General features: G+C 33.7%; 1 long non-coding RNA gene across 1 annotated transcript; it reads left to right on the forward strand.

The window, feature by feature from the left end:
* Window positions 1-12,153: 12,153 nt before the first annotated feature.
* Window positions 12,154-16,863, forward strand: LOC115287597. Its single transcript, XR_003906553.1, has 3 exons — window positions 12,154-12,198; window positions 16,210-16,350; window positions 16,455-16,863. It is a non-coding gene; the product is annotated as an uncharacterized LOC115287597 (long non-coding RNA).
* The last annotated feature ends 7,400 nt before the right edge of the window (window positions 16,864-24,263 follow it).

Raw genomic sequence — 24,263 nt, forward strand, 5'->3', positions numbered from 1 at the left:
GGATCAAGAAGATGTGGTATATATTCACGATGGAGTACTACATGGCAATGAGAGGGAATGACATATGGCCTTTTGTAGGAAAGTGGATGGACTTTGAGGGTGTCATGCTGAGCGAAGTAAGCCAGGCAGAGAAGGACAGAAACCATATGTTTGCACTCATAGGTCTAGCAGGAAAACAGGAGAAACCTAATGGAGGATCTGAGGGAGGGGAAGAGGGAGAGAGAGTTGGGGAAAGAGAGGGATGCAGAACTTGAGAGACTATTGAATGCTGAAAATGAACCGAGAGTTGAAGGGGAAGGGGGAGGGGGGAGAAGAGGTGGTGGTGATGGTGTAGGGCACACTACAGGAAGAACACTGGGTATTATATGGAAAACAATTTGACAATAAAATATTATGGAAAAAAAAGAAGGATAGAGGAATGTAAAATATTTTTTAAATCACACGAATAGGAAATTTTTCATATGGTTTGATATAATTCATTAAGTATTTAATACTAGTGTTCCAGGAAGAAAATTTCCATTGATATAGACCAAAATATTTGATTTTTCACTATTCATCTAGATGTTAAGGTGATAAGAATACACTGGATTATTTTTTAAGGCTAGAAAATACTTATGTCACCATGCATAGCCACTTTATTTATAAAATAAGCATTTCCATTTAAAAATGATTACAGGACAAATCTTGAAGTCTCAAGAGACTATGAGATGGGTTACAGGCTGTTTTACTACATTGTCATTGGACAATTATAGGAATAGTAGTAGCTAGAATTTTTTTATTGTAATTGATGAATAGATGCTTGTATCATCTACATTCCTTACAACAGTTCAGTGGAAATATAATGGCTTGATTTATACACAAAGAAATGGAGGCTCCAAGGTTTTAAATAATTTGCTAAAATTAGCAAGAACTATTAAGTTTTAAAGGAACTAAACCTGGTATAATGGATTCAAAACATTTGCACATTCCATAACTACTCTCCTAGTTTCCATAAGACTTTCCATAACTACAGACTGTTCATTCACAAGCACTGCATACTGAAAGGTAGAACATGCACTGTGGAAATATATACACAGAGTAACATGGACTGAGAGCAGCAAAGAATTCATAATAAATCCCAAATTATGTTAATGTGCAGTAATTTAACAAATGTGACTGATATAAGCCAAGTCTATAGTATGAACTTCTGTGCCATCTCTAATTTATAGCAATCATCTGGTGATCATCTGAGAAAGGGGACAGAAATTGGACAGTTGAAGGGTAAATATATATCTCAGTTTTAGATATTCTAGCCAGTGCCTAAATGCACTTTCATTCACAAAAATAGAGAAGGCAGGTCAGTTCTTCAGTTGCAACTTATGAAACCCTTAAATAGACTCTGAAAACTGATGATTGCTGGTGACAATGACAACAGTTCTCCAGGGAGTAAATTATGGAGGGGAGAACAGAAAGTCATCCATTTATTCCTCAAAACTGGTAGGGGGTAGTTTGCCCAGGAGGAATGAAAAGAATAAAAATAGATCTGCATTGACAAATAAGCATCTATATAAGTGAGAGCAAGAAAATGCTTTTAGATAAAAAGTAATCCAAACTTTATATAAGATGTTTGACTTCACACTGTTTCTTACAACCCATAAAAGAGATTTGGAAGTCACAGTAGTCATCTTCACTGGACATTATGCTGCTGTAATTAAAAGGTCAATGAAATATTTGATGAAAATAGTCAAAACTCCAAATAAAATATGTAAGTTACTTTGGGGAGGAAGCCAGGATAAACTGTATTTTCCAAAGAAAAGTATACAGTAAAAATATAAATAAAGAGAATAAGGGATCAGAATACCTCAGTTAAGGATCTGACTTCAGCTCAGGTCATGATCTCACATTCTTCATGAGTTTGAGCCCCACATCGGGCTCTGTGCTGGCAGCTAGCTCAGACCCTGGAGCCTGCTTCAGATTCTGTGTCTCCCTCTCTCTGCCCCTCCCCTACTCATGCTGTCTCTCTCTCTAGCCAAAATAAACATAAAAACATTTTTAAAAATCCTTTAAAAAAAGAATTAAAAGATTTAAAAGGAGAAATTGATGGATCAGAGCCAAAGAAATGAAGGAAAAAATGAAAGAATGATAGAATATATATAAATTTTTAACCGGGAAAACCTAGAATAACAAGCATGCTTCTAATTTATAAAGTCATGAAGACATTAGGCAAATTCAGAGTATCTGTCCCTGGACTTATAGATTATTGTATTGAAGCTTAAAAAGATATGGACAAACAAAAGCAAGGGCAATTTTAATATATAGAAAAATACAAATGTAAATCCAAAAGGTTTTTTCATGATTTATTTGGGGGATCATTTGTAGGCTTCAAAAGAAAACCGATACTTGTAGCTAAATCTACCATTTAGCATGGTAAGACAGTTGAAAATGTACTGGGTAGAAAATGGGCCTTTCTAAATTCATAATTCTTATATATTATGAGAGTTATCTAAGCATGAATGGCCTTAGCAATTTGATTGCAGTTACTAATTTTGGGACATTCTAAGAATTAGCATAATAAAGGTGCAAGCCATTGATATTCTAAACCCCTTCTCCCATTATTATTGTCAAACATTAAAGTGAAACAAAATTATTCTAGAAGAAGTAGACTGAAAATAAGAAGATGCATCTGGCTGGATTATCAAAAGCCAGGTGAATTTTTCTTCAGTAGAGCAAATGAGTTTTATATTTAACTCAAATTACCACCACTTTCCCCTTACTGCCTACATAAAATCCTTATGCAGTACATATTTGTTAAAGTACTTTAACATCAAAGGATATTTTTTGTTTACTTCTTGATTTCTTCAAGGCATATACTATATTCAAACTCTAATGTTACCGCTTTGCAATGTTATTTGAGTCTATGAGTACTGATTTTCAAATAAGAGAAAATATAGATATGAATTAATTCTGTAGGCAGGGGATATATTAAATACTTAAAAGCAATCAGTTAATATGATTATAATAAGACTATAAAGATATGAAAAAAAGTCCATTCTCTAGAGGATGCATAGACTTAGAGGACACTGTAAAATTGACACTTTATCCAAATGTATCCTAACACTTTGTCTTTCAAAGTCAAAATAAGAAATGACCATACATCTAACATCCATATATTTTGTAAAAATGCCATGCAGGAAATCATAAACTATATTTTAAATTATTTCTGGCATAAAATCTAGTGCAATAAAATTTTCTTCAAATTCCAAGCTAAGAAAAACTTGTTATTGCTGATACACTGTTATGGTTTGTTTTACAGGACAAAAAGTTTTAAGAGCCATATTGTCTCACTATTACCTTTGGTTTCATTGGAACTCAATTAATTTTAGCTGCCAACGCTTCTCTTATCTTTTCTATTTTAACAACTATGAGGCTATCTCTACCACTTTTATTATTTATTTCTTTTCTTTCTACTATTAACCAGGATATAAAAACAATTTAAGTACGTATTATTTAGGGTCCAACTCAAGACTTTTAAGAAAAAGGCCCGAGAGTATACTAACTGAAAAGGAAGTTGATTTGTCTGAGTAGTCCAGATATGATCAATCCAAGACTGTCAAGGTTGCTTCACACAAGTCATTTGGGTATCTGGGTTCCTGACATCTTATGGCCCCACTATTCCTTTAGTTGTGCTCCTACACGGTTGAAATTGCATTCTCTTTACATCTGTTTGTGAGCCAATAAAAAGAAGAAAACAGAGGGAGCCCTAAGAAAGTATCATTTTTTAAGAAGTCTCAGAAATTGCACATATTTTTCTACTTATTTCCCATTGCTCTGAATTTAACCATGTTACAACTCATAGCTATAAGAAAAGCTGATAAACGGTAAGGACCAGTCATGTGCCTAGCTAAAATGGGATGGAGTGGTATTTATATTTCCATATGGAGGAAGAGGATGGGTATTGGAATAAAATTACCATCTCAGCCATTGCTTCTCTGCCTGATATATTTTCAATTTACCATCTGGCCTCTTTGTGCAATAAGAAAGTGACAGCACATTTCAGTGGAGGGTCTTTAAGCTTTATAAATAGACAGGCATGGTTTGGAACTCCAGTCCCACTGATTATTAGCTGTAAATAGCTGTCAAGTTACTTAATGTTCCTGAGCAGTCATACTGTCATCAAGGAAACGTGTATAAAATATCTAACTCAAAGGTTTGTTGACTTAAGTATGATTTTTAATGTAGTGTACGTCCAAATTATTATTATAGCAGAAATATAATCTTTACGAAGTTGCTCTTTCTTGACATATTTATTGGGGTCCGTTAGTCATAATGACACCACAATCAACACAGTCTTTTGGATTTACTTTTCTAAGAACATCCACCTACACACACCCCAGATAAGCTTGGATATATTAGAAAGGAAGACCAAAAAGAACCACTTTTTACAAAACATGTGCTAAGGAATATTGTTCCACTGCAATTAAATAGGCAGGAACGGATATTACAGACTAAAGGCTAAATGCATATTTACTACTTCAGCTATATGCAATTTAGTAAGTCGGTGCTACTTGGAAAGCAATGCTTTTCAAATGAAATTCTTTTCCCCCCCACTAATATTTGTTTTGGTTTCTATAATAAGTATGAAGACAACTGAAAGAAAGATTGTGAGAGTGGGAGTCACCTGTAAGAATATATACTTGAACAATTTTCTCCTGATGTGCCTATTAGTTACTATGGTGACAATCTGTTCTAGCATTTAAAGAGAAAATAGCGTGCCTCATTTTTCCATCATTTTTAATTTCAGTTAGCAAAATTACATTTAAAGTTCTGCTTAGAAATTTGTTGACTTTTATGTTTTTACATGTGTAACATGTTGATTTCACAAAGTCTTCAAAATACAATTTTCAATTCAATATCCATTTTGATAAATTGATAATTGTCCTAAATATTTAGCATAAAGGTATCTGATAAGCAAACATTTTCTTCATTGTGTGAGTATATTAGAAATTATATATTAGGGGTGCCTGGGTGGCTCAGTCTGCTGAGCGTCCAACTTCGGCTCAGGTCATGATCTCAGAGTTAGTGGGTTTGAGCCCTGAGTCGGGCTTTGTGCTGACAGCTAGTTTAGAGCCTGGAGCCTGTCTTCAGATTCTGTGTCTTCCTCTCTCTGACCCTCCCCTGCTAATGCTGTCTCTCTCTCTCAAAAATAAATAAAACATTTAAAAATTTTAAAAAATCATATATTAAATGTAAAAATCATTCATTCATATATTATATTTAAAAATGTATGTTTGGGTAAGTTATGCAATTAATATGGTCATTCAACTTTCAATGGTCTCCTATGAGCGTCTTTTACTCTCTGAAGTAAAATGCATTCAGGACTTTCAGTAAAACACTGAGTTTATTGTCAGTCCCATGATTAATTGTTCAAATTACTTATTAGCAATTTCCTCATATATAGGATATTTAAGAATAATTTTATTTATCCATTTTAATTTTTTAATGGTTGTTTATTTTTGAGACAGCAAGAGTGGGGCGGTGGAGCACAGAAAGAGGGAGACACAGAATCTGAAACAGGCTCCAGGCTCTGAGCTGTCAGCACAGAACCTGATGTGGAGCTCGAACTTAAGAACTGTGAGATTGTGACCTGAGCCAAAGTTGTACTCTTAACTGACTGAGCCACCCAGGTGCTCCAATTTAAGGATAATTTTAAATGCAGTTTTACCCTGAAATGATCACTTTAACCTGTCCAGCTAGTACTAATTTGTGTTAAAAACTATAGTCTATTGTTTATCCTTGCTTGTTCTATTGACATTATAAATAATGTAAAAACAAAGTGGGTAAATTTGAGAACAAAATGAAATTAATTACAAATGAAAAGAAAGTAGAATGGGATTTTGAGACTCTCTTCTCTTTAATTTTGTTTCATTAAATGGAATTAAATTTACTTTAACAAGACTACCTGGTATCTATTGTTCACTTATGGGTTCTCTTGCTATTTAAGTCATATAATCTATTTAGAAGTAAATATATTGAGCTGCATAATGGGTACAGTAATATGCTTATCTTCTGGGGATAAATATCCCCAGATATCTGGGTAAAATATTGGTCACATCAAATATTGGAAAGTAGCAATCAATTGTTATTATCCTATAGTGTGTCCACTGTATATTTTTTTAATCTCACACAGACACACACATACCTGTATAGTTATTTTCTGAATAATCAATGTCCTCACAGGAACAAATATCAGTAAGGTTAAATTTCCATCAAAAATCAGATCAAATTGTACAAAATTATCAGTGACATTAAATATCCCTTAAAATTTTAAGTGAATGTGGATGGTCCTTTAGGACTAGCTCTTAACTGAGGACTATGAGCTGTTAACATAAAATTTATCTTCACTATGCCCATCTTATATGTGCTAAGGTAGGGGGTGGTTATGTTTAAATGAAGTTGATTTTACAACACCAAAGACTTAATCATCTATTTCCTATATAAAAGGTAGCTACTTTTTTGCATGGACCTCAAGTATATTGTAGTATAGAGGTGGAATTTAAGGAAAGGTATTAAGCAGGCTGTGTTTTAGCTTATGGGCAAGTAATAAATTGTATCATGTATCTTGAATGAATCATAGATAAACTGCTATATAACGATTGCCACTTCAGATAGCTGTGAAATTAGGTGATTAACTAGTTATTACTTAACCTTCTAATTTCTGTGTAAGTCTAATTACATGAAATAGAAGTGGGGGTTTTGAATTTTTACTTTGCTTTTCTGTTTGGAGTGTAATTGTAACTACTGTATTGTAAATGATGGAAAATAATTGCATATGTTAAAAAATAGTGTTATATTCTAAAAAATAAATAAATAAAATTAAAAAAAAGAATATTGTCTCAAAACAACACATTATTAACTCACGAGGTACCAGGTAGTGAGCAGGGTTATCAAAATAAAATTATACACATATCCACTCTGAGAAGTCTTACTTCTCAAATGAAGAAAAAGAAACCAGACACAGACACACAGCTACATATACATTCACAACCTATGAGTGATCTATAAGTATGGTTTTGTGAAGATGAGACTCACAGAATCTCAGTGAATTTTCTCCAAGACAAAAGCAACAAAGCCACAGGCAAAATTATCTAAATGAGCCATTTCTGAACTCTGGAAATTAATCAAAGGCAAAGAATAATCTAAACGCTTTGTTCAAGAAAACTACTAAGCCTTGTGAAAACTTCAGGTCTGTGACACTGTAGCTTGGAGCTACCCTTACCATCTATATCTTCAGCTCCATGAAGTGGTAGCTAGGAAAAGCCGCAGCCTTAAAGCTAATGGTGGGAAATGATATCTTTTGAAGCTCTGTTAACAGTAATCTCCCTCAGTCAATAACACCATAGCTGCTTAAGGCTGTGATTTCAGGTGGAGCAAACAAAAACTTATTTGAAATGAGAAAGGGATACCTAATGAGCTGGTCCACAAACAGAAGACTACGAAAAGCTTCAACATATTCATGGCAGTATGAAAGATGAATTCATACACAGGGTTGTGTTCATACACAGGAAGGACTTGGAAAGCACAGGGCCTAAAACACTCACTTTGGGCTTACCTTGTAGACCTCTGAAAGCCAAATTTTATTATAAGATTGATTTATAAATTTCCTAAATTTTGAGGGTGTGAATTCACAAACAGATGTCCATGCCAAAAGGCGGAACACATACTAGGTCAACACATTTAGGGGGCCTTTTTAAAAATTTATTATTGAGACAGAGAGAAACAGAGCATGAATGGGTAGAGAGAGAAAGAAACACAGAATCTGAAGCAGGCTCCAGGCTCTTAGCTGTCAGCACAAAGCCTGATGCAGGGCTTGAACTCACGAACCATGAAATCATGATCTGAGCCAGTCAGCTGCTTAACAGACTGAACCACCCAGGCACCCCAGGAAGTCTTTTGACAGATCATTGGTTGACTACCAAACTATGAAACCAAAAGTTAATTAATTTGCTAAACATCTCTCAAACAGATCAAAGAGATAACATGAATAATCTTATATGTATTAAAGCACTGAATTTGTAGTTGAAACCATCCTATAAGGAAAGCTCCAGGATAAAATAGGTTCACTGGAGAATGCTAGTAAATATTTAAGAACTAATACTTCTATATAATCTCTTGTAGAAAATTGATGAGAGGATACATTCCAAATCATTTGATGAAGCCAGTTGTACTCATAACAAAACTAGACAGATATTACAAGTAATTACAAATAAATTGAAAAATTGCCAGTAAATAAATGTATAAACCAATACTCATCAATAACTAATGTGTAGAAATTATAAACAAAAGTTTAACAAATCAAACACATTGATACATATAAAGAATAGTTATGATCAAGGGTGATTAATCCTAGGAATGCACATTGGCTTCACATTCAAAAATTAATCAATAGGATTCACTATATTTACAAAATAAAATAATAATAAATATGTGATCATCTCAGTCGATATATAAGAAGCATTTAATAAGTTATAACACCTGTTTCATTTTACCAAAAAAAAAGGTGGGAGGACTCCTGGGTGGCTAAGTTGGTTAAGCATCTGACTCCTTATCTCGGCCCAGGTCATGATCTCATGTTCCTGGGTTCAAGGCCCAACTCAGGCTGTGTGCTGAGAGTGTGGAGCCTTGGTTGGGATTCTGTCTCTCTCTATGGCTCCCTGTTCTTGCTGGCTCGCACACGCTCTCTCTCTCTCTCTCTCTCTCCCCCCCACAATAAATAAACTTAAAAATATAAATTAACAACTTTCAGCAAAAGAGTAATACAAGGAAATTTCTTACCCAGGGATAGGAGATCTATGAAAATCCATAGTTAGCATTATACTTTAAAAGAGTCAATATTATTCCCCTGAGATCAGGAACAAGAATACCCATTTCTATGATCTTATGAGCTAGATATATAAAAGCATATAATAACATGATTATATAAATGAATAACCTGAACCAAATGAAATTAAGTAATATGTACACAATAACACAATCATTAAAAGGAAATGTGTGAAGCCCAAATTGCCAATTTCCATCTCAGTGCCTGGCTAACTCTACAGTTCATGGAATCACCTACAAATTGGAAATATGGTGGTAAAAGTGCCGAACTTGAGTCAGAAACCTGTGTTTTAATTCATACGATGCCATTTCCTTGCTCTGTAACCCTTGTGATTTCACTCCTATTGTAGAGCAGGATATTTAGAGGACTACTTGGGGCTACTGGTAATCTGAAATGAACCTAGGTACATAAAGTCAACTCAGTAGATGCTGAGGGCCCAGCCTCATTCTGCTGGTGGCAGTGGTTCAGATGGGTGATACCAGAGGCAATAGTACTTGATAAAAGATATAATAAGTCATTAAAAAACCCCTGAAAAACTGATTCCTTTTATTTCTCTCTGTACACGTGGTACACTTCTATGTATACAACATGCAATAAAACATCTTTAAATAATGGACTGTCAAATATGAAGCATAGCAAATATGAGGGATAGAAAAAACAAAAAAAAAAGAAAAAGCTTTCCTTAACATATGCCCAAATGCTTCCATTAAAATCTAAATTGTAATTGGTTAAGAGAGGATCATCTTTTAATCTGTGAAGAACCCTTGTCTGAGCAATCAGAAAGTGAGTGGATTCCTTGAATCATGAAGTCAGCATTTAATTTACTGTGTTCTATGGAAAGCTACTCTTTGGTGAACTCTGTAAAGAGAGGATCTTGGGGCGTTGCCTGTCACCCTCCTGGAGTCTTGCCCAGCACACAGATTACTCAGAAATCCTTCAAACATTTAAATTAGTTTAAGGTAGTGTTTCATTTTTTTTTTTGAACCATCAGAATTTTCTTTTACTGAATGCATTAGAATTCAAAGTAAGTAAGAGAAGTCATCAGAATCTCTTTTAACTCCTAGCAAAACTAGCATCCCCTAGAATACACATTGGGATACATCCCCTTAAGTCATAGGGAACATGTCATACCTACATCAACAGGAAAATGAACGTTCATTTTCTGCAGAAACTCATTCCACTAACACAGGTTAGAGGAAATAGTTGAGATTCATTCAAAATAAGAGTTCCTCTAAGAATGAATACTCCATTATTTCATTGCCTTAAATTAATGTTATTACCTCTATTTTGATACGTTCTTCCATTTGTCTATGTTTGATAGCAGTTTAAGATTTTCTTCAAATCTCATCACAGGTTATATAGTTCTAAAAAGAACCCTGGAAGGTATAGAAATGTGTCTATGTACATTGTTATTGAAATCACAGATGGAAATCTATTTCTCATTTTGCCTGAATTCCTTGGTTGCAGACTTTCTCTTCAGTAAAAATTTATGTGGTAAGGAATCTGTTCTAAATATATAAAAATAAAATTACTCTCAAACTCATTAGACAATTGGCCTATAGCATAATGAATCTCAGAATTAGCATTCATTTTTGAAACCTAAATGGTTTAACTTATTGCTACACCAGCTCTTTATTTCATGGACTATAAAGTTCACGAAATATTGAGCTTCATGGGCTATGAAATAAAAGCCTATAAAAGTGTCTTGAAATGTGTAATTATCTGCTAGATCACACATTTTTACCAAACCCATAATACAATTCACTGGGAGTTTTCTGTTAGAATCACTTGATATCTAAAAGCAGGGTAAACTAATTGGAAAATAGAGAAGACCATTATGATATGCAAATAAAACAAATGAATGACATTTAATAACAAGATCACATCATTCCAAAATTATTCAATACAATTAGGTTTTCTTAAACCACTTTTATACCTGCTGAAAAATCCCAGAAAATGAGTAAACAAGTTTAATTACAGAAAATAAAACAAAATCATTATCACCAAAGGTCTCAATCTGATACTTGACAGTTTTAGTACTTATTTTACTTTCACTTCAAAATCAACCAAGAAATTGTTTAGCATATTAAATGTATCTTTTGGTGAGTTACAACCTCTTTCTCTCTCTCTCTCTCTCTCTCTCTTCTTGTCTCTCTCTCTCTCACTCCTCTGCAGATTTACAACTACCATAACCTCAGAGGGGAAGAATCATTTCATGTAATCCTGTCTTATTTCTTGCCATGCAGGTATCTAAATTTACTTTTCATTACTATTTGATTTTAATCAATAGAATCAAACTAGTGATTGAAGTTCTTATGTAGTCCCTTATTGCCTTCAGATTCACACATTTTCTTATATCCCATTAATGTATATTCTGATAATGCCCTCTATCCTGTCAACTGGATATTTCCTGAAAGACATATTGGATGAAAGTTTACCTTCTTTTAAGCTCTTGCTGTTAAAAGTGTCAGTATCTTCATTCTTTATTTCAAAAAAAAATTCTCCTATAATCTGGTTGAAGTTTAAAATACATTATTCTAAACATTCAACTTAATGTCCTATATGTGGATTTTCCATTTTGGTCATCATATACCTGGCCAAATTTTTAAATTGTTCAGATACTATTAAGTTATTCAAATATCTTGATATCTGACTCTGTGTGAATATATACAGTAAACACTTTGTAAAGAGTTTTATTTCACTCTGCATTTTCTTGCCAATTGTCTCCTCTTTTTTTTAGCATAACTGCTGCAATAGGACAAGACCTAGATGTCCTACCATATTTGCTTCACTTCTATAATGGAACAACTGATCATGTTTCTGGACATATAGCAATGATAAAGACTACAAATTCCAGCCATCCTTGGAAATTTGTATAAGTCCCTGGCTAATTCTTACCAAGGGGCCCATGGTAGGTTCTGGGAATCCTCCTTCATGGCAGCTCTTAAGTGTGCTTTGCCCTTTTTGTTTCCCCCATCTGTTAAAGCAAGGATTTAAGCAGTGCCTAAGCAGAGACATGGCTCCTAAGCTGACTTGCCACAAGTCCATATATTTACTTGGTAGAGAAACAATAATTCCACATGGATATAGACAGTTGGGCTGTACTCAGGGCACAGCAGGCAGCATGAGCTTCACACTCACATCAGCGGTCCCAGTCCTGCCCCCGAGTCTACGAAAACAAGGCAGAACAGCCTACACCAATGCTATATGCACACTCTGCACACAGGCCTGTGTCACACCGGAGGATCACTGAGTTTGCGGCAACTCAATCTTATCAGGCAGTTTCTGGCAAACCTACCCAACATTTACCCCAGAGGAAGATACTCCTAATTATCCTAAAGGTAAGCAAATTTCTCTTGCGAATAGAAGGAATACTTTCTATCCCAGAGTGTCTCTGGGGAGAGGAGATATTTTCAAAGACAAGAGATGTCTCTGGAAGAAGTGACTACCTAATTGGTCCAGGAATGTCTGCTTATATAACTTAAGGTGACTTCTTAAGGTGACTCCTGGCCTTAGAACATGTGTGAAAGTGCCAGATTATTAAGAATGATCACCTAACACTTTTTCTCAGATATGGATGTAGTGACACCATGAAAATAAAGTTTACAGTAGATGCATGGTGAAATGGTGTGATAGAAGGCGATTCCAATGGAACTGAGCTACCCTATTAGTCCTGGATACTTATCTCCTAACTTTTATCTGAGAACACAACTTCTGCTGTATGGAAGTCATATTCATTTTGACTTATTTTCTTAAACTCAAAATGGAACCTAATTCTTACTAATGCAGTTGTTTTTGTTTGTTCTTTAAAAATGTCAGAATGATAGAATTTACTATTAGTGAATTTTCAAAACATAGAAAAGTGGAAAAAAAGAACAAAGCTACCATAATTTATACATCTAAAAATAACTATAAAAATCCACTGTATGTGGGGTTTCAAATTATATTATAATGGATATTTATTCATAAATTTTGGTGTACATTTTTTATTATTTTGTAAATGGAGTTACTGAGATCAAATAACTATATCTTTAAGATTCGAATTTAAATGTCAAAATTGTTTTCTTAAATTTCATACAGGTCCACTAAGAATGAATGAGAGCAGTAACTTTTTAAAAAAATTTTAACGTTTTTATTATTGAGAGACAGAGAGAGACAGAGCATGGGAGAGACAGGAGGACACAGAATCTGAAAGAGGCTCCAGGGTCTGAGCTGTCAGCACAAGAGCCCAACGCGGGGCTCTGACTCACAAGTGTGATTATGACCTGAGGCGAAGTGGGACTCTTAACTGACTGAGCTACCTAGGCACCCCGAGAATAATTTCTTTAACATATTTTAGCTTATATTTGTTTAGATTACTAGTGAATTTGAACATCTTTATATGTTTAGTAACTACTTTTATTTTTTCTGAACACTGATATCTTAGTTTTTGGTCAATGTATGTCTTTGGATGTGTGGCTAAATTCATTTGCCTTTTCCTTTTGCAGTTAGTTGGTTCACATATGTCTGCCCAATGGAATGAAGGCAGTACTGGTGTAAGAAACTCCCAGACTTGGACTATAATTAGTTTTCCATGATCCATCCCTTCCAAATATATTATGTTTTTGGATACTACATTTTAAATTTTCTACATTACAAAAACTTAGATATCTTTATACTTCATCAGATGATGGGCATAAATCATTGCCTTTAGATGTAATTAGCAAAAAAAGACACATCTCTAACTCCTAGATGGCAATGATTGTTTGCTATCCACAAATATCACTGTTGGTTATATCAGGGCACTCTACCCATGCTCTTGGGTAATACATTTTTCTAGTCTATGCATAGATGCTTCCAGCCCACAGTCACAGATGCACCTCTTCCTGCCAGAGTTGTCAACTCTGCAAGTGCCTGGGTGGTAATGCAACACCCTGAACAGATTCCTATCCCCATAGCTTTCAAAAGCACAAAAGCTTTGAGGTACCAATATATTCCATCTTATCCGCATTATTCAAGGATCCTTCAGTATTTTTCTGCTTGATTCTTTTATTCCCATTTTTTTCCTCTTTGCCATTATGCTGTTCTTTAACTTTCTGTCTACACATTTTTCTTTTCATCGGACAGGGTAGGGAATTGACCCCATGATGTTCTCTTCTATCACCTCCTTCAGTAATTACACTTATATTAAGATATGACTGAAATAGCCATTTCATAGTACTTATATAACCTAATAAAATTACTGATTTACAATTATGCTTACTAATCATTTGTTTATAATAATTAATTCATTCACATTATTATATTTTAGGTTTTTTTCTCTGATGCTTTAGGCTATTTGCCTTATTTCCAGTTATTTTTTTTCCTCTTCTAATTTGACTTTGAAGTTATATTCCATTTTTACTCTGGAGATACTGACAGTTTCTAGTGGATGCTACGAATGAGGTTGTCATTTCAGAATAAACCAAGAGAATTTATAGGGTCATTCTTTCAAATCTTCAGAAGGTTCAGGGGATTGCTATTTTGCTTTAAAAAGTATGAAAAAGAACACAAGTACAGGGCAGTCTTATTAATCTATCTATCACCCCAAATGAGTCTAGATAGGATAGGCTGATCATATAAATTTGAAAAATGGTAATGTTCTGCCATCAGCTTCCAAGGGACATTCATTAGTTATGACAAACAGGAATCCTACTTGGATATTGAGTTCCATGTTATTAAGGTAATCTACTAAAATTGAAATACAGATATTATCATTTCCAACTTGAACAGTTTTCTTAACTGGTTTCATGAGAAATACAATGTGAGGACTAAAGCAATTGTATCTATAAATCACTTAAAACTCAGTTGAAAGATATAACTTAAAGGCCACCTAGTATTATTTTCATATTATTACATTCTATTATTTTGCAATTATAACAGAACAGTGTTTATGTACAAAAATTGCTTTTAGAAGATAATCTATATGACTCATACTTGTAAATATCCATCCAATTTCAGTTTCTTATGGGAAAAAATTTCTAAAGTCAATTCGAGTGTCAGAATGACATTGCTTAACAATTAAGAGTTAGATAGTTTATATGATTATTATTGTATTTTGAAGTAGAAAACTAGAATGTCCATTATTTTATAAACAATTCTCCCTGTGATTAAAAACCTACTAGTACAAAATGAGGTACTTAGTGACTATCTTGACTCCTGAAGTGATAATACCTTCATTTGACGCCAGAGATTAAATTAGTAACTTGAGGACAAAGTCTATTAGATACTACCATGGATTCAGATTAGCGCACATCTTCCAATCACTATAGTATAGGTTTAGAAGCTCTACATGTAGAGATCATTAATTTCACAGACTGCCTTGCCCAATAATTGGGGTTGTTAAATTATGCCAATGTAGTCCTGGGCCGTTTCCTTGTTACTTGATTAGTATACAAGCTTCATTTTAAAGCCTAGCTAATAACCATCTGTCTTTTGGAAAGATGTAAAATAAAATTAATGTGTGTTTCCAAAGTGGCATGTAAATTGACTCAAGCTATTATAATTTACTTTTTATTCATCTTACAATTTGAAGTCTGAGTCATTCTTAAAAATCTACCTATGAATGAATAGTACTATGTATAGACACAGGTGTGAGGTTTTGTGATATTTTGTCAATAATGTTGTGTTCAAGAGTAATCAAATAGGTGGACTTACCATGATCTTTGTGTTTAGTGTCTGGCATTTGCATAATATTTATCTAAGGAGACATTTCCCTATTTTTTTAAATTTGCCTGTATTGTGGTGCCTGATCTAACATTATTCGTAGGCCATACAAAACTAATGCATCATATAAACTTCAACATGATAGTTATGAGAGAATAGAATTATCACATTTGAGTGAATTTTCTGAGTCTTAACTTGTTGCTCACATGTTTCTGTAAAACTGAAGATGCATTCACCATTTTAGAGCAAGCCAGTACAACAGGGTTCCTTATTTAAAAAAAAAAAAAGCTATGAATCATTTGAAAAGCAATGCTTCGTCATTAAACTTTAAATCTGATACATTAAAAGTAAAAATAATACAAGGAATGAAGGGAAAAAGACAGGACTGATTATGTTTCATGGGGCCGCAGAAGAATAGTTTAACCACTTACTATAGAAGTCAACTTAAACGTTTCAACTCAATGTAATTACTTCCAATATGAGAGTGTGAAGAGCTCTTCCGGCCCGATTCCATGTGAAACTGATGAAGCTATATATAAATATCTTAAAGCCTCTGGAAGTAGTCCTAAGGGGTGATAACAAATGAAGAAACAAAGCAGAAAAGGTGAGAGGCTGTGCTTTGAACCAAAACCTTTCTCTCCCTTTCTTCCCCCGGATCATCACGGCAGAAACTGCACTCCAGATTGTTATTCTCAATACTGGACTCTTTTCCACTTCAGCACCCAGACTGAGAACAAGATGTCATCACTGCTCAGCCTGTCCCAACTACATGTTGCTGAAGTAAAGCCCCCAGAAAGTGTGGTAGAGAGGTAGGAAATCTTTTCTTATTCCTAATACCCGCTTGTGAAATGGAAGATCTGCACTGGGCATGGCATGTAAAGAAGACTGACGCCCTGATTACTCTTGCTCTTAGGTTCTGAGACCATGGGTCACTAACAGGAATGGAAAGCGAAATGGACCTAAGGCTACCGCCTTCCCAAGAAGTGCTGAGCCCCTGAGGGGGGTGGCATTCTCAGAGAAGAGTGGGATTGTCCTCGCCCTTAGCTTGAAGCTCAGAGATTTTTCCAGGTGCGAGCAAAAAGGAACAGCCATTGAAACAGCTTCTAACCTCTTCCCAAAATTTTGACTGTATAGCAGAGAGTGAAGAAGTTCAAGCCTAAAGTCATTCTCAAGAACAATAGAGGCTGTGGTGAAACAAACTTAAGAAGCGATCCAAAAATGCAGACTAAACTGTAGGCTAGCTAGTTTTCAGCTATTTCAGTAAACCTGGAAGTAGAAAGTTGGGAAGAATCCTCTCAGGGTCAGCACAAAAATAAAATAGTAACCTCAGATATTGAAAAGAGCCAGGTTTAATTGGATTTGCTTGTAGAATTTTAATAACTTAAGTAATGCCCTACAGAATTATAAAGAACTGAGTAAGCAGCTAAGGTTATTTAACACCTGGGCATGGTCAAGTAGAGTCCTCCTAAACCACTATCGTCTCTGGATGACTAGAAGTAACATTCAAGTCTGAACACTGTGTGTGTGTGTGTGTGTGTGTGTGTGTGTGTGTGTACATACAAGTGTATGCATGAGGAATACAAGAGGCTGGATTCAACGAAATAATCATCTAAAACAGTCACTAAACATATAAATAAAAATAACAATAAGAAGCTGAAATGGAAGGTGGAGCCAGTATCCAGAATTGGTACAATATATTATCTAACATGTCTAGTTTCACACAAAAATTTATAAGGCATGAAAAGAGAGGGAAAAACAACTCATACACCAGAAAGTGTGCGCGTGTGTGTGCGCACGCACACACACACAGACACACACACACATACACACTCTGAGAGAGAACCAGGTAACAGACTTATCAGATTTTAATGTAGCCATTATAAACATGTTTATAGAATTAAAGGAAACCATGATTAAAGAAATGAATGGTGATATGGTGACAATGTCACATCAAGAAAGGATATCAATAAAGAGAAAGTATAAATAAGAACCAAGCAGAAATCATGGATTTGAGAATTATAGTAACTGAAATAAAAAATTCACTAGAGGAGCTCAATAGCAGACTGAAATTTCACAAGAAAGAATAAGATAACTTGAAGACAGATTGATATAGGGATCATGGAAACCTATAAACATAGAGAAAAATCATGAAGAAAAATGAAGAGAGCCTCAGCGAAATGTGAGGAACTGTTAAGCACACCAAAATAGATATAATAAAAGTACTAGAGAGAGGAGAGAAAGAACAAAGCATAGAATACACTGGAAGACATAATGTTTAAAATACTTTAATGTTTATGTATTTTAGAGAGAGTGTGAGTGTGGAAGAGGCAGACACAGAATCTGAAGCAGGCTCCAGGCTGTCAGCACATAGCCTGATGCAAGGCTTGAACCCACAAACCATGAGATAATGACCTGAGCTGAAGTCAGATGCTTAACCAACTGAGCTACCCAGGTGCCCCAGAAGAGATAATGCTTTAAAAAGTACCTTAACTTGATGAAAAACATTAAACTGTAAATCCAGGAAGCTCGGTGAATTCCAAATAGGATAAAGACAAAAACATTCACAGGCACATCATATTAAAAGTGCTAGAAGTCAGAGGAGAAGAAAGTCTCAAAAGCAATAAGAGATAAATGATTCATTACTTACAAAAGAAATTCAATAGGATTAACAGTTGAATTCTCAATGGCAAAAATATAGGCCAGGAAACAGGAGGATAACATATTCAAAGTACTCAAAGAATAGAACTTAACCAAGAATCCTGTATTTAGCAAAGCTATCTTTTATAAATGAAAGCTAAGAAAAGACTTCCCTAGATTAAAAACAAAAACAAAGCCAAACAAAAATAAACTGAGAGAAATTGATGCAATTAGATTCTTCTTACAAAAATACATACACATTTCTTGAGCCTGAAAGCAAGTGACCCTAGATAATCATTTGTATTCACATGAAAAAACAAAAGCATCAGTAAGAGTAATTATATAATTTTACAAGACAGAAGAATTTATATTTTCCTCTTTCTTCCCTGATTTAAAGCACTTGTATAACATATTTATATTATTGGACCTATGAAAAAAAAATACAATATATATGTAATGTTTCTGTCAACAATAGTGAAAAAGAGGTGATTAGAGTAAAACTGTATTGGGTTAAGAAAATGACAACAGACAAAAGTAATTCTATATTATTTAAAACATTAGTAAATATAATGTGTAAGTATAATATTGCAAAAGGGGGAGAGGGAATAGAGAAACATATCTATTTATCACTAGAATTAGGCAATTATGAATCAGAAAGTAATTCACATAAGTTCAAATATGATAAACTATAAAGCAGTGATAAATGTAATAATAATGTAATGTATATACTGAAATTATCATTAATCATTAATATTTATATGATGAAAGATTTACTTAATAAAAAGAAATTTAAAAACTAGATGAACAAAATATGTCAGAAAATCTATGGAAAATTTTAAAAAGTGAAATGGCAGACAAAAACCCAACTGTATAAATAACAACATTAAATGTAAATGAATTAAATACATGTTCCAGTTGTATACTATCTAAAAGATACACCTCTATGAAGCATTTGAAGAATACCAAATCTTTATAAAATCTTCTTTCCTCAAAAAATAGGTAAGAAAACACTTGCCATTCATTCTGTGAAGCCATCATTATCTTTATACCAAAACCAAAGAGATCACACCAAAACTACAAACCAGTATATCTCATAAATATGTATGCAAAAATATTCCACAAAATACCAGTACACTGAATCAAACAAAATAAAAATAATTATACAACATGGCCTAATGGGATTTATCCCAGGAATTCAAATACATTTCAATGTCTCATATCAATTAATGTAATACACCATATTAAAAGGATTTAAAAAATAAAATTACATGCTAGTTTCAAGAGATGCAGAAAATCACTTAATAAAACACACAGCAAACGAGGCATAGAAAGAAATTTCTTAACCTATTAAGAAAATCTACAAAGATCCTCAGTTATAACACATTTAATAGTAAAAGACTCAATTCTTTCCTCTAAGATCAGGGACAACATAAAGAATGTTCACTTTTACTACTTCTTTTCAACATTATTTTGAGAATTTTATCCATGCCAATTAGGTAAGAAAAAGAAACAAAAGTCACCTAAAGTGGAAAGAAAGAAGTAAAAATAACTCTACCACAGATGACATGATCCTGTGTATCTTAAGGAATCCATTAAAAAATATTAGAAATAATAAATGAATCAGTATGTACTCAGGATACAATATTCATTATACAAAAACCAATTGCAATTGCAGCAAACATTCTGAATGTGAAAAAAGGAAAATAATTCTATCTAAAATATCTTCAAAATAATACTCAAAAATAGTTTTACAAAATAAATGCACAGCTTATTCCATGGAAAACAGACAACATTCCCGAAATAAATTAAAGATATAAATAATTGAAAAAGCACCTGTTTCATGGATCAGAAAATATAACATTGTTAAGCATGAGGTAACTCCAGACTGAGACTCAGTGCAATCCAATTCGCATCCTAGTTGATGTTATTGTACAAATTGACAAGGTGACTCTAAGATTCATATGCAATTGCAAAGGACCTCCAACAAGGTACCAATTCACACCCACTAGGGTGACTAGAAACAAAAAGTCAGATAATAACAAGAGTTAGTAAGGACTTGAAGAGACTGGATACCTTCATAAACTGCTGGTGGGAATACAAAATGACACAGCCACTTCAGAACATTCTGGCAGCTTATCAAATTAAACTAGTTACCCTATGACCCAGAAATTTTTCTGCTAAGTATACACTTAAAAGAAATGAAAACCTATGCTTGCACATAAACTTTCACACAAATTTTCATAGCAGTATCCATTATTCATAATAACCAAAAAATAGAAACAAGTCATTGCCCACTAATTGACAACTGGGTAAAAAAATATGATATATATTTATGCATTAGGTCATAATACCTTTTTATCTGGGGAATCCTCAGGAAGCAGCCATTGTTTGGTGGTTTTGTTTTTGTTTTCTTGTACAAAAGTAGAAGCTGAGGAAAGAAAAAGAAACAAAAAACTTTTTAAATTCTCTGATTGAAACTAGCATTCCATCCAAAATTGTCATTTCCATCCACATTGAAACAGTAAAGGAGGCAAGCCCTGAATCAACCATGAAGGAATATCTTCTCTACCTAACAGAATGATAGACACTGAAAACCCATGTGGCAAAAGGTGTGCATGTATGATCCTGTTAAGGGAAGAAGAGGAGAGCTGGGAGCAAGAATCCAATCTGACGTAGTACAAATTATGGGTGTAATTCCAGGCTATCGCTAAGGTTTCCTTTTTAGAATTTAATTTTTTGTCTTCTCATAGATTGCAGTGTGAAAATGGAAGTAACTAAACTTCAAACATGCACATCAGGTTGATATACTTAGAGATGTCAGACTTATAGGATAGAAGGAACATGGGTGCCACAATTACCTCTTTGAGCAGAGCTAAACTGTAAACCTAGATTTCTGGGCTGCTTATGAGAGACAACCTATGGCTATGTTATTAAAATGTCTATATTTTGAAGGATCTTACAGTATGCTTAATTTGATAGTACAGTTACTATAATCCTAATGTGGCTGATCTTATTGGAAGTGACAAGAGTAAATTGAGAACTAAATGGGTATAGTAAAAAAGCAGAATATATCAACCATAACCAAACATATTAGTAAATACAGACACATTTGTTTTATCCCTGAGTGTGTAACACTGGAAATTAAATCTGCTATGTAATAAATTACAAGTATAAAGAGTACTGTCAAAGTCAAAACTTAGGGTGTAATGAGGGAGACCTAACTAGTCAAGTGAGTCAAGAAACGTCTCTCTAAAGAAGTGATAATTTTTTGTGATTCCTAAAGGCAGAATGATAATTACATGGTAAAGGGGTTAAGGGTGTTAAAAGGTGTTCTGAAAACAGAGAAAACCAAGTCATTTAGTGACACACAAACAAGAAAGATCATGGCATAGTGAGGAAGTGAAATGCATCCTAATGGCCAGAGTTCAAAGTGTCAGGAAGGAGGACTGGAAGATAAGACCAGATCTTATAGACTCATATTAAACATGCAGAACTGTAAATAAAAAATAAAAATAAAAACAAAGATGCAGGACTGTATACAGTATAGAAGTTTTAAATACAGCTTCAAATTGGATATGATATATAATGTTTAAGTTTAAATATTTTCGGAATATAGATAATGAGCTGTGCTAAGAAGAATAATTCCCATTGGGGCATGTTGGAACGGTCATTCCTTCAAGATATTTAAACAAACATTCAAGGAGTTGGAAGTCAAATGGAGACTCAGTCAACATTTCAACACGCGTTTTATAGGTACTGGCATACAGATGATAACCTAAGAATAAAAGTACAACTGATCAGTTTTTATTAATTCTGTATTTGTAAATTTGCCTACTACAATTAGTTTGTGATCCCGAAATCAACAAACAGTGATTTCCTGGACAAGTACAAAACAACATAGAAAAGCACATGCCTGCCTCCCAAGAACCCAGCTGAGATGGCATCGGGGACGCTCTGTCTTCTTGCTTTAGATCTCATACTGCATGATCTATTTACTGACATTTTTTTTTTGGTGATGATTTCATTGTTTAAAATGGCCCTAAGCATAGTGTGTAAGTGCTGTCTAGTGTCCTTACTGGTTAAGAAAACTGTGATGTGCTCTATGGAGAAAATATGTATGTTAAATAAGATCTGTTCAGCCAAGAATTACAATGCTTCCATCCATGAATCAGTATTAATGAACAGCAATATATTTAAACAAAATGTCTTTAAACAGATAGGCATATAAAAGTTATGTTTTGATCAATTGACAAAACTGCCGTAGCCAGAGGCTTAAAACTTATTCAAATTTCCCCTTGGGTCAATAATTCAGCATTCACTAATTCAGATTTTGCAGTGACTTTATAGTACACAGTTACTCTAAATAATGAGAATGAAATGTAAATAAAGTGTAAAGTTTCTTATATTTGCACACCTATCCTATAAGACATGGGAATTTAAATTTAGAGCGTTAAGAATATTTATGAGCAGGGACTTTATAGATATGTTTTATTGAGGTAAGAACTATGTTTTATATTTCTGCTGGCTTTCAATATATTTCATTTTGTGTTCTTATACAATAGTATCCCTCAAATAATATTTAATCATCCATATAGGTTATTTTAAATTACTAACATGAAAAATGTATAATTAATTTGAATATACATGGGAAACATATAATTCAATGGCATAAAACATTTTGAGAGCAAGTGGCAAGAGCAGACATTCAAATTTAAATACATTAAATAAATGTATTACACATAATCCGGACATTTACTCAGAGTAAAATTACATTTGTTAAAATTTCAAAGAAACTAAAGGAAAAACATTGGCCTGATTTGTCTCATAATTAATATACTAATTCATTGTGAAGTACAGTTTTATTGAGCATTATTTTAAAAGAGTACAACTTCATATACTGAAATATAAAGCAAATATACTAACATTTGGAACAAATTATGTCTATGATGTTTGCAGGTTTATACAAAGTTACAAGCTTATAAAAATTATTTTAAAAAGCAAATGTTAAGGATAAAAACATTAATTTGTGTATAATGTTATCTAAAAAATTGAATGTAGGTGACCAAAGATAGATAACCAAAATTCAAAACTTGTAACTTACACTTGAAAGTTTCCCAAATTTTCTTAACTTGTAAAAGTCTTCATAAACAGGCATAGAAAACACATGTAAAAGTTTGTATTCTAGTTTAGTAACTAAACGTCAACATTTTTATCTGTTCTCAACGTTAAGTCAATATTTTTCATTTTAGCTTCACTTTAATTTTTTTTAACTTTTACCCGAGGCATATATGCATATAGTATAGTCAATCAGTTATAAGAGACATTATAGATATCAGCATTTTCCTGATCCTTCCTCTTGTCTCCCACTTCCAAGTGGAAATGGCCTTCATTTTTTAGCTGAAAAAAAAATATTTCCTTCCGTGTTTTTAACTAATATTTTTAAATTCTCAAACTTGGGCTTTTAGATTTATATAGTAACTTTGATATCCACAGGTAGAAAAATAGAGATTTAGCTATATTCTCCTCTTTCCTCTGTTTTACGATTACTTCAACTTTCTTTAAAAAATGCTCACTCCGTAAGTTATCCTTATATTAATTATCCCTTCTTACATGGAAAAGGAAGGGACCCTGCCTCACTCCACTCTGAGATCTGTGTGGAACAGGCTGTGTGCCAGGGATACAGAAGAACTTATTTATTTATTTTCTTTTTTCTAAGAATTCCTTTTTTAATCATTTTACAGATATCAAAGCGATGTTTGAAAACAAAATTTCAATAATATTAATCATATTCCCTACACAATGTATTATCAATGATGGCACTGAGATTTAAACAGCTTGTCTTTTTACAAAATGCTTATTTATTTTTTAATTTTTATTTATTTTTAATAATAGTTTTTTGTCAAAATGGTTTCCATATAACACACAGTGCTTCTCCCCACAAGTGCCCTCCTCCATGACCATCACCCCCTTCCCTCCTCTCCCTCCCCCTTCAGCCCTTGGTTCATTTTCAGTATTCAATAGTCTCTCATGATTTGTGTCCCTCTCTCCCCAACTCTTTTCCCCCTTCCCCTCCCTATGGTCCTCT

Source organism: Suricata suricatta, chromosome 3, assembly GCF_006229205.1.
Source record: "Suricata suricatta isolate VVHF042 chromosome 3, meerkat_22Aug2017_6uvM2_HiC, whole genome shotgun sequence".
In the NCBI taxonomy this organism is placed as follows: Eukaryota; Metazoa; Chordata; class Mammalia; order Carnivora; family Herpestidae; genus Suricata; species Suricata suricatta.